Here is a 9,751-nt window from a genome sequence, read left to right as displayed (position 1 = left end):
AAATTCAAGGTGTTGTTATTGCGGTCTAGTTCACCATAAAAAAATGTTGCTCAAAGTTCCCCTCCTCTGAGCTGGTCTCCGGTCAGGCCATCTTGTGACAGTCAGTCACAGCTTGAACCACCTTCACTCCAGACTCACCAACCGGAAGCGCGGAATGATTTCTCCAAAGGCAACGAGGGGCGGCTAAAAAAAAAAAAAAAAAAAAGAATCAAAGCACCTCTTATTAACTGATAACTCATCCACTCAAAAGGACTTTGTTTTTTTTTTTTTAAGGAGGAGCGCTTACATCTCAAATTGACTGGTTGAAAAGGGGATTATTTGTTTGGAAATGGGCTCTACCTTCAGAGTCCCCACCTGCTGGGCACCGTAATGGTGGTAAGCATCTTATAATTTTTCCATATGACACTTAAGCCGTAATCGAGAATATTGACCTTGGTTCTTGTTTGTGCTTAGAAATGCTCGCGTGCGCTTTTACAAGAGCTAATGTGAGAGTCAGACACTGTGGAACATCAGCGGTGCTGTGCTCAGTTTGGTCTTTTTTTTAATTTTTTCTTCGATATTCCTCCGCTAATTGCGCGCGTGATGAGCCGTCAACGAAACGCTTTAAGCTTCCTAAAATGAGCTTAAAACGCTAAAAATAAATGACTAATTTTACCTCAGTGTTGGCCAAAATAATGGCAGAAGGAGGCGATTTAACTCTAAACAAATAAAATAAATGAGGGGAGGTGAAATGTCGTTGTGATAAACAAAACAGGCTGGAGGAAAATAAAAAAAAAAGGTCCACCGACGTGCTGGCCGTTTTTTTTTATTCAGAATGGTTCTAATTTTAATACGTGTGGCACTTAAACGGACGATTGTCGAGGGTTCAAACACCTGTGGTTGAGGTGACAGGGGGCGAAGGCGCCCATGTCTATTTTTGGAGTACCTCTCCATGTTGGGGATTGATTACAAGCACATCTGGCAAAGACACGCCCAGACCCATTTCCCCACATTAGTCGGTTTGGTTTAAAACACCGCCGCGCACCAAAGATGGTGGGTCGTCGTCTCGGCAGGCGTCCCGAGCGGAAACCGTCAGGTAAACCTCGTCAAGCTGAGCGCGTTTAATCACTCATGAGGTGTTTGAAGGACCTCTGGGCTTTGCTTGTCCGGTGGCGACTGGGTTTCCAGGAGGAGGGGGTGGGATGAAGGGTGGCTGCTGCTGTTGCTGCTGCTGCTGAGGCGAACAAAACCCCTCGCACCTCCTTCACTCCCCGGGTGGGGTGGAGGTCCACACAGGCGTCTTCAAATTGTCATGAGTGTTTGCTCCTCGGTGTGGTGGTGAGGGTTGTCGTGGTGGCGTATCCAGAATTATGTGGTCTGAATCTGACGCCTCGAGGGTCGATTTTCGGAGACATCGCCAACATGGCGACAGCTGCTGAGGGCCCGAGGGCTCCTCCTGAAACCGCGACACCAAAGGTACCGTTTGACACCTTCCATCCCCCTGCTTTCATCGTGCCCCCCCATCTCCCAGCCAGCCTGTTTGCTGCTTATAATCAATACCTGAGAGTCGTGTCATTGCCTTTCAGGTCCCACAGTGGAGTGGAAAGGTCATGATAAACACTCTGCATGGACGTCAGTGAATGTGAGGAGCACTGCTGGTGTCTTTCACATATATATCTGTCCTTTCTTCCTACAATTTGTCCTCCTTTGTTCCCCAAAAGCACCATGGACAGCTCCTCACCGAGATGGCCTTATTTCAGACAGAAGGACCTCTCAGCAAACATCAGGCTCGTTTCTGTGAAAGAAAATGGGCCTATAAATAAAGGGACGTTTCCACTTGTTTGTTTTGGAGGCAGCTGCATTGGTCTGTTTAGCTCCTGCGGACAGTGAACCATCTGTGCGTGGAAAATCAGCACCAGTGTTTGTTCCTCGGGCCACTTAAAACCACGACAAACCGTTCAGGAAATCAATCTGATTCTGCTCAAATTAAACAGTCCAGCATTTCTCATATGTTTGTGCGTGTTAAAGCTTGTTTCCATGATCTGGCAGCAGAAGGCGAAGGTGGGCAATAGTGTTTTTGCCTCTGTTTGCTTGTGCCTGTGGCGTTAGCAAAATATCTCACACGCCAATTGACTGTTTTCAATGAAACTGTCACTAAGTAGTCACTGAATGTATGTCTACAACTGATTAACTTGTGGAGTCAACCTCATTCAAGATGTCTGCCACAGCTTATCAAGCTCAGCAAACACAAAAATGGCTATAACTCAGTCTAATTTGTACAGATTGAGCTAATATTTGGTGTGGTAGTAGCTGAGAGTTTATCCCAACTCATACTCTGAGCACTAATAGATCCATTGACATGCTTGCCTAAAATGTTGTTGTTAACTATGGAGTAAACTCTGCCTTCTGTTAGCAAAATATCCCATGAATCACTAGGTGGATTTTATTGAAGCTCTCAGACAGTAATCACTGGATGTACATCTACAACTGATTAACTTTTGAAGTTAGTTCAATTCAAGATGTACCATCACAGCTAATGGACCTCAGCCACCACAAAAATGGTGTCACACATTCTATCTTAGAGAAAGGCTCTAAGAATTAAAGCTGTCTGTGTGTAGAGCAGTCAGATCACCTCCAGCTTCTGCAGCTCTGTAACCTGCCTCACTGTCGGGATATATAAGTGCAGAAATGTCTGCTTCCTTTTCACGTTGCCAGTCTTGTCATGTTATATTTGACTCCAGGGTTGACCCCACTGATTGTTGAGCCTGGAGGTGGGCGGCAATGTTGGACTTTTGTGTAGAAAAGATCTAACAAGCACCAACCATTACCCAACAACTTATATTCCACATTCTGTCAGGCCATACATCACATAAAGCCAACACAAAGCTAATTTACCAACAGTTTATAAGAAAGAAATTCCTGGAAACGTAACATTTACTGACCATCCTAAAAAGATAAAATTCTCCATTTCAGCAAATACTTAAAACTGTGTGTGGCTGTAGGAATTTCAACTTAATGTTTTCTATAACTACGTGTTGGATTGCTGCATAAGCTCTTCCTAATGGGGTTAGAAAGGGACTGCTTAGCTGTTGGTGTGAATTTTGAGGAGGGGTTATGAATAGTCAGTATCTTACCTGTTGTAAGTAGGCTGTTTGAGCGATCTCAGTTTGGGGAAACACAGCTCTATGGCTAGTCTAACCAGCGCCAAGGCGAAAATTTCACATTGTCTCATGTTGAGGCTATTTCATAAATGTTTCCAGCCCCTTCACTTATGATATTATAGAATTACAGGTGTTTCACGATATTACTGTATTGAAATAAACATTTTAAACACAATTTATTTTTTATTTAAAAAAACAAATAAGCAACTACTATTATGTTTGCTGCCTCCATAATATCACATATTGCCTAATAATGATTATTTTATAGGTATAATAGTATAAGTATTATGATACTCCCCCCCCCCCCCCAGAGTTGTACATTAACTGCTAGGCATGATGGGAGCGTTGCTTCATTCACTGGTTTTCTTACATTTATCACCTAGACTTGACTAATCAACAGAGTTTTTTTCTTTGCTCCAGAGCCTAGTCCTGCTGCTTCCAGTAAATTTAAGCCTTTTTAAACATTCGTTTTAAATTGATTGTTTTCAGAAAAGAACTATTAAGCTGTTTAAAACTGTTTAGTCCAAAAACCTTAATTTTTTAATGTTTGCTTTATGTGCTTACATTTGCAACTAAATGTTGCTGTTGTTTACAGGTCCCTTTTTTCGACTTGACTGCACCTGCTGTTAAGTAATCTCTAATCGTGAATAATAATTCTTTTCGTGGACATGTTTGCTTTGAGGATGATGGTTGTATTGTTCACCCTTTTAGGAGCCTTGCAAGCTGTTTTTATTTTGGCTGTTGTTCAAGGCCAAACTAACCAATTATGTGTAAGCTCTTCAAAACTGAGACATGTATGTGGCTTTAATATTAACTAATCAGAAGACTCCTTTGACATTTTATTTCCAGATATTTTAATTAGAAAGAAATGGCACCTTGGTTTGCATGTATTTTGACGTTAAAGGATGTAAACTGATTGATTGGCCAAGCAGTTAGTTTGGTCGATTTATGCAAAAATAGTTTGAATAATCTGCTTTGACAATGACATAAGCCAAACTGAAGGCAGACTCGTGTGATTACAATAGACTCTGTTGTCTCTTGCTGTTTAGTAATAGTGGGTCAAGGTTATCACTGTTCTACCATTGAATAAACCAAGGACACATCGTCTTTAAGATCCTGTCTGAAGGAAGAGCCCTGTTTTCTGGGCTACTACAGTGTCCCACAAGGAATGGGGCCCATCTGTGAGACCGCGGAGACTGCGAAGCACCAAGCATTTGTTGATAATGGCTCACCAGGGCTTTTTGAGAAGTTCTTGTTTGTGTGCTTTCTCTCTGCCCTCCTGTGGGAAAACGATGGGTCTCTGGGTGTGAACGGTGGTACGCTAAACTGTTGGCAGGGAATCTCTTCTCATTGCTGATTGAGACAATAATTACTGTCTGCTGCAATTGTTTATACTGAAAGCTATCGTTAAAGCACTTTATTGATTTTTGTTTCTAATCCACTAAATAATTAACTGCAGGACCAGACTTCCTCGATTTCTGCTGATGCCCCTTTGGCTGTGAAGTAAAATGTAATAAAGCGATTAGGACAGATGAGTTCATGAGGAAAACTGGGAAGATTAGGCTCTCCACAAGCAGTCTTCTGCTTATTGTTCAGCACTTCAGCTTTGTTTACGTAGGCCATTCCTACATCCTGCCTCTTTACAACCTCCTCTTTACCCCGGCTTGCTTTGGTTAAAACAATACAAAAATGTTCCTTTTGAAATAAATCACACTGTGCCACAAATCTGCCAATTTTTCATGATTCTCACATGAACCATAGCCATCAGTCATCAGTTATAAAACTGAAAATGTCAGACTATTGTGTTAAACAGAAAGCCACTCAAAGAAGGTATTAGTCACTCTGAGTCATTTGCATGTAAAATGTGCTTTTTTCTTTTCTTTTTTTTTACGGTTTTCTTTCAATTCTTCCATACATCCATTATCTGCCGCTTATTTCAGAGTCGGGTCGCAGGGGCAGCAGCTTGAGCAGGGAGGCCCAGATATCTCTCTCCACAGCCACGTCTTTCAGCTCTTCCAGGAGGCTTCTAAGACATTTTCAGGCTGGCTGAGAGACATAGTCTCTCCAGCGTGTCCCAGGTCTTCCCTGGGGTCCCTTTCCAGTTGGACATTCCCGGAACACCTCCAAAGGGACGTGTCCAGGGGGACATCCTCACCAGATGGCTGAACCACCTCAACTGGCTCATCTCAATGTGGAGGAGCAGCACCTTTACTCTGAGTCCTTCTCCCCCTGTTTCTAAGGGAGAGCCCAGCTTCGCTGCAGAGAAAACTTATTTCGACCGACTGTGTTTGCGATCTCGTTCTTTCGGTCACTACCCAAAGTTCATGATCATAAGTGAGGGTAGGGACGTAGACCAACTGGTAAACAGAGAGCTTTGCCTTACAGCTCAGCTTCCTCTTCATCACAACGGACTGGTACAGAGTACACAATACTGTGGAAGCTCCACCGATCTGTCTGTCGATCTCATGTGCTATTCTTCTCTCACTTGTGAATAAAACTCCTCCACTTGATGCAGCAAATTACTCCCAACCCAGAGAGAGCAGTCTGCCCTTGTCCGACTTTGGACCATGGCTTCAGATTTTGAGGGGCCGATCCTCATACCAGCTGCTTCACACTAGGCTGTGAACCGCTCCAGTGAGAGCTGTAGATGACGGCACAATGACACCAGCAGGACTGCATCATCTGCAAACAGCAGAGATGCAATCCTGAGGCCACCAAATTGGCCCCCCTCCACCCTCTGGCTAAACCAAGACATTCTGTACATAATATGAACAGAATCAGTGACAGGGCAGCCCTGGTCCAACTCTCACCCTGAAGATCATAAAATTCTGACTTACTGTCGGCAGTGTGAACCAGACTTGCACCGTTTGTATAGGGATTGAATGGCCCGTAACAACAGACCCCCGATCCCATACTTACAGAGCACCCCACAGGGTACCCCTGGGAAACACGGTAAAATACCTTCTCAGAGTCCACAAAACTGGATTTTCTCTTCCATCCTAATGCATCCATTTTTCTGTATCTTCATATCAACTAACATTATATCTACCAGACTGAGCTGGCAAATTACCCTGTCAGAAGAGCTTTTAGTGGAAAAGTGATAACGCATTAATAACAAGGTTGGATTGAGGGTTTTTTGAAATACTTGCTGCACAGCTTAGGTTTACAGTGAACAAATCAGATCAACCCAAAGGGTAAAGGACCAAACAAATAAAGTTTACAGGCCATTTTCTGTCCAATAAACTACAAAAAAAACTTCTCAAACTACAACTACTAAATGTTTTCTTTTAACAAAATGATCCCTTTAACATCGATGTATCTCTACATCTTCGTCTCAGTTAGCATGCAGATCTCTTTGAATATGTCAGTCAACCCTCCAGCCTCACTTTGCATTAGTCAGCAAGCCTGGCATGTACATTAGTGGCAAGATATTAGCCTAAAGGAGATGTTCCTGTGATGCCAAGGCTGTTCCCATTTGGTAATTCACACAGATCCAACAGTGTGTGCATGGTCATATCCACTGAGTGACATCAGGCGTATCAGGTTCACGAACGGTTCGTCTTTTGAACGGCTCTTAAAAATGAACAAAGGGAACTGAGTCGCAGTCAGTAAAGAGACATTTTTTTTCATATTTTCCTCCTCAGATGCAGACATATACACACTCTTCCTTTGCTATTCCACTGAGATGAAGAACAAGCAAAGGAGAGGAGGGCAGCAGGTGTTATAATGGGTGAACATGCACTAGGAAGGGGTCATGCAGTATGGCCGTAAGCTGTATGTCACTACGTACGGCTGTGTGTAGCATACCATACTATGTCACTGGCAGCACCACATGATTACCTGTTCAAAAGACTGGCTCTTAGACTGACAACTAGAGCTATAGATCTCATCTTTAGTTGTCAGTAAAAGATGTGTGGAACGACCTCCACCTACAACCTGACAGATAAAAAGGCAACTCACGTCTGCTACTACTTATGTTGGGAAACATCATGGCAGATCAACTTCAGTCCTCATTATATCCCTTAATTATAAAACTTGACACCAATGTGCAGCACAGGCACATCGTATTGAAAATCTGCTGTTGAAGGGGCTGTAGATTGTTTTGGTACATGGAAATCTAGAGGGAGAGCATTTTGTTTTGTCCAAAAACCTTGCCCTCTCTGAGGCATAGAAGATTTGAGCCACCTGTGGTTTTCACTCCCTTATTTTCAACTTCTTTTTTTCTGCATTTACTTCAGGTTTACCTTGCTATTTGATTAGATTTAGGTTTAAGAATCACATTTTTGTCTTGTGTTTCTAATTGAAGATGTAAAAATCTGTGTGGTTAGGGTTCTACTTCAGAACTTTTTGTTTAGGGTTTAAGAAATCCATGTTTGTTTGGTGTTTCAATGTAGAAACATAAACACTACTTGGCTAGATTTTGGCTTCAGAGCTCTTTAATCAGGTTTTGGAAACCTGGTGTTTCCAGAAAAAAAGGCATACAACTATTTGGTTAGGTTTAGGAGTAAAGCACTATGTTTATTATAAACATAGTTAAAGTTGAAGGTTTTTAAATATTTACTTGGCTTTGTTTTCTTTGCAATATTATGTGCATTGGTATTTTGATAATTTTGTAAAGTTTTTGGTTTTAATAATTCCACTAGTTGTCCTCTATAGTCCTTGTTTCCAGCTCTCTATATACCACCTGTTCTTTATTAGTCATCAGCTCACCTGTCATCACTCAGTGATCACCCTCCCCAGTATATATACCCTTGGTGTTACCCCAGTTTTTTTTTTTTTTGTCAGAATCTGTTTTTACTAATTTGTCCTGCCAGTTTTGCTAGTTCATGTTCTTTTTAGATTCTGGATTTAATTCTGCATTCAATGAATGCCCTGGATTTTATCAACTTTCTACTTATTGTGTCTTGTTTTCTTGCATTTTGGTCCTTTCCACCTCACTTCCTAACAAGATATCCCTTTGTGTTGATACTTGATGCCAGGACGTTTTAAGAAATGTCAGCGTGGGGAGAAATGCCAATTCACAGACCAGCCAGAATCTGTTTTGCTAGTTCAAGAATTGTAAGGAGACTTGAAACATAAAGATGTTTTTTCAGTGAAGAGAAAAGGTGACAAAACATATCAATTATTCAACAATCATGAGAGTACTTTGGACAGTGTACAGTCTACAGTGGCAACAACTTGTTAAAATCATCCTGTGTTTGCAGAATACAAACATATACAATATACCAACGTCATTGAAATTCTGGGCAATCAGTTGTTGTGACAGAGCAGTAAGAAGTTAAACATAATGAGAAAACAGATCTATAGATGCTCTCCCTAAATGTGCTATGTGCTGCTGCTGCTAATAGACACAAATATGTGGGAAGTTAATAGAGCAGAGGCACTGCTAAAAGATGCAGTTACTGAATTATCAGACAGAAAGCTACCATTCATTTGCTCTGACATAATCACTGTGAATTGAGCAGTCTGTGGTGAAGGTAATTCTTTTAAAATGGATCTTCACAGGTTAAAAATTTCTTCTTGTTGTAGATAGCATAATTATATTTCTTTCAGTGCTCCCTAAATGCCTCATATGCCTACAAATATCAAACAGCTCTTAGCCAAAATACTGAAAAGCCTTTAAGTTTGGCTTTACCAGCAATACACCGATAGAGGTTGAAGCAGATTGGATGAACAGTTGTCAAGAAAAGCAACAAACAGATACTCATGTACAGAAGTGACTGGTTTTATTAATGAGAAGATGGCATGATGTTAGACATCTTTAATCTGATGTCTGAAGGGCATGTTTGACCAGTTTATATAATAAAATAGCATAAACTGTGCACATTAGTGAGTTGATATGCAAAAATAAATTCTAGATGGATGTGGGATCACCAGGGATCAGCCCCGAGCCCCTTCCTGTTTTCAGTAATGATGAACAGGTTGAGGTGAGGAAGGAGTCCCCATGGACTATGATAATTGCAGATGACATTGTGATTTGGAGTGAGAGTAGGGAGCAGGTGGAAGAGAGCCCGGGGAGGTGGAGGTGTGCTCTGGAGAGAAGAGGAATGAAAGTCAGTTGAATCAAGAAGGAATAGATGTGTGGGAACAAGGGGGGAACAGATGGAACTAGGACTGGGCTGCAAGACCAAAAGTGAATTTGCAATGTTTTAGAGCTTTATCAGGATATATATTTTTTGTAAATCTTCCTTCAGTCACTGTATTAATATTTAATTCAAAACCTAATTCTGTGGTGAACTGTGACTTTGCCAGGTTTTTTTTTTGGATGCGATAGGGAGTGAGCTGTGATGCACTAGGTAGGTAGGTAGGTACATTTATTTATATAGCACTTTTCAGCACAAGGCAACTCAAAGTGCTTTACAATACAAGAACAAAATTACAGTCAAAGTTACAGAACATGATAATGAAACAAAATTACAGAACAAAATTACAGACAGGTACAAGATACAATGATAACTGATTGTCTAAATAAGCTAAGCTAAACCAACAGATCTAAGCATGACTAAATGTACAGAACTAAACTAAGCTAAAACTAAAACTAACGGTACCGAACTATCTAAAAGTACCCCAGGCCCGCTATACAGCTGAAGTAAAACCAGACATATCTAAGC

General features: G+C 41.4%; 1 protein-coding gene across 5 annotated transcripts in view; it reads left to right on the top strand.

Annotated features, from left to right (window-relative positions):
• scn1lab (sodium channel, voltage-gated, type I like, alpha b) overlaps positions 1-9,751 on the top strand; it is a 66,495-nt gene continuing 56,744 nt past the window's right edge. For 2 of the 5 annotated variants that reach the window (XM_037973874.1, XM_017426816.3), the window contains exon 1: positions 1-375. The gene's annotated coding sequence lies outside the window, so the exon portion shown is untranslated. Of the gene's footprint in view, positions 376-1,004; positions 1,076-9,751 lie in introns of those variants that run through there. The other 3 variants (XM_017426813.3, XM_017426815.3, XM_017426814.3) reach the window with 2 other exon arrangements.

The sequence above is a fragment of the Kryptolebias marmoratus genome, linkage group LG23 (genome assembly GCF_001649575.2).
Source record: "Kryptolebias marmoratus isolate JLee-2015 linkage group LG23, ASM164957v2, whole genome shotgun sequence".
Classification (NCBI taxonomy): domain Eukaryota; kingdom Metazoa; phylum Chordata; class Actinopteri; order Cyprinodontiformes; family Rivulidae; genus Kryptolebias; species Kryptolebias marmoratus.
This window is presented reverse-complemented; position numbering and strand designations above follow the sequence as displayed.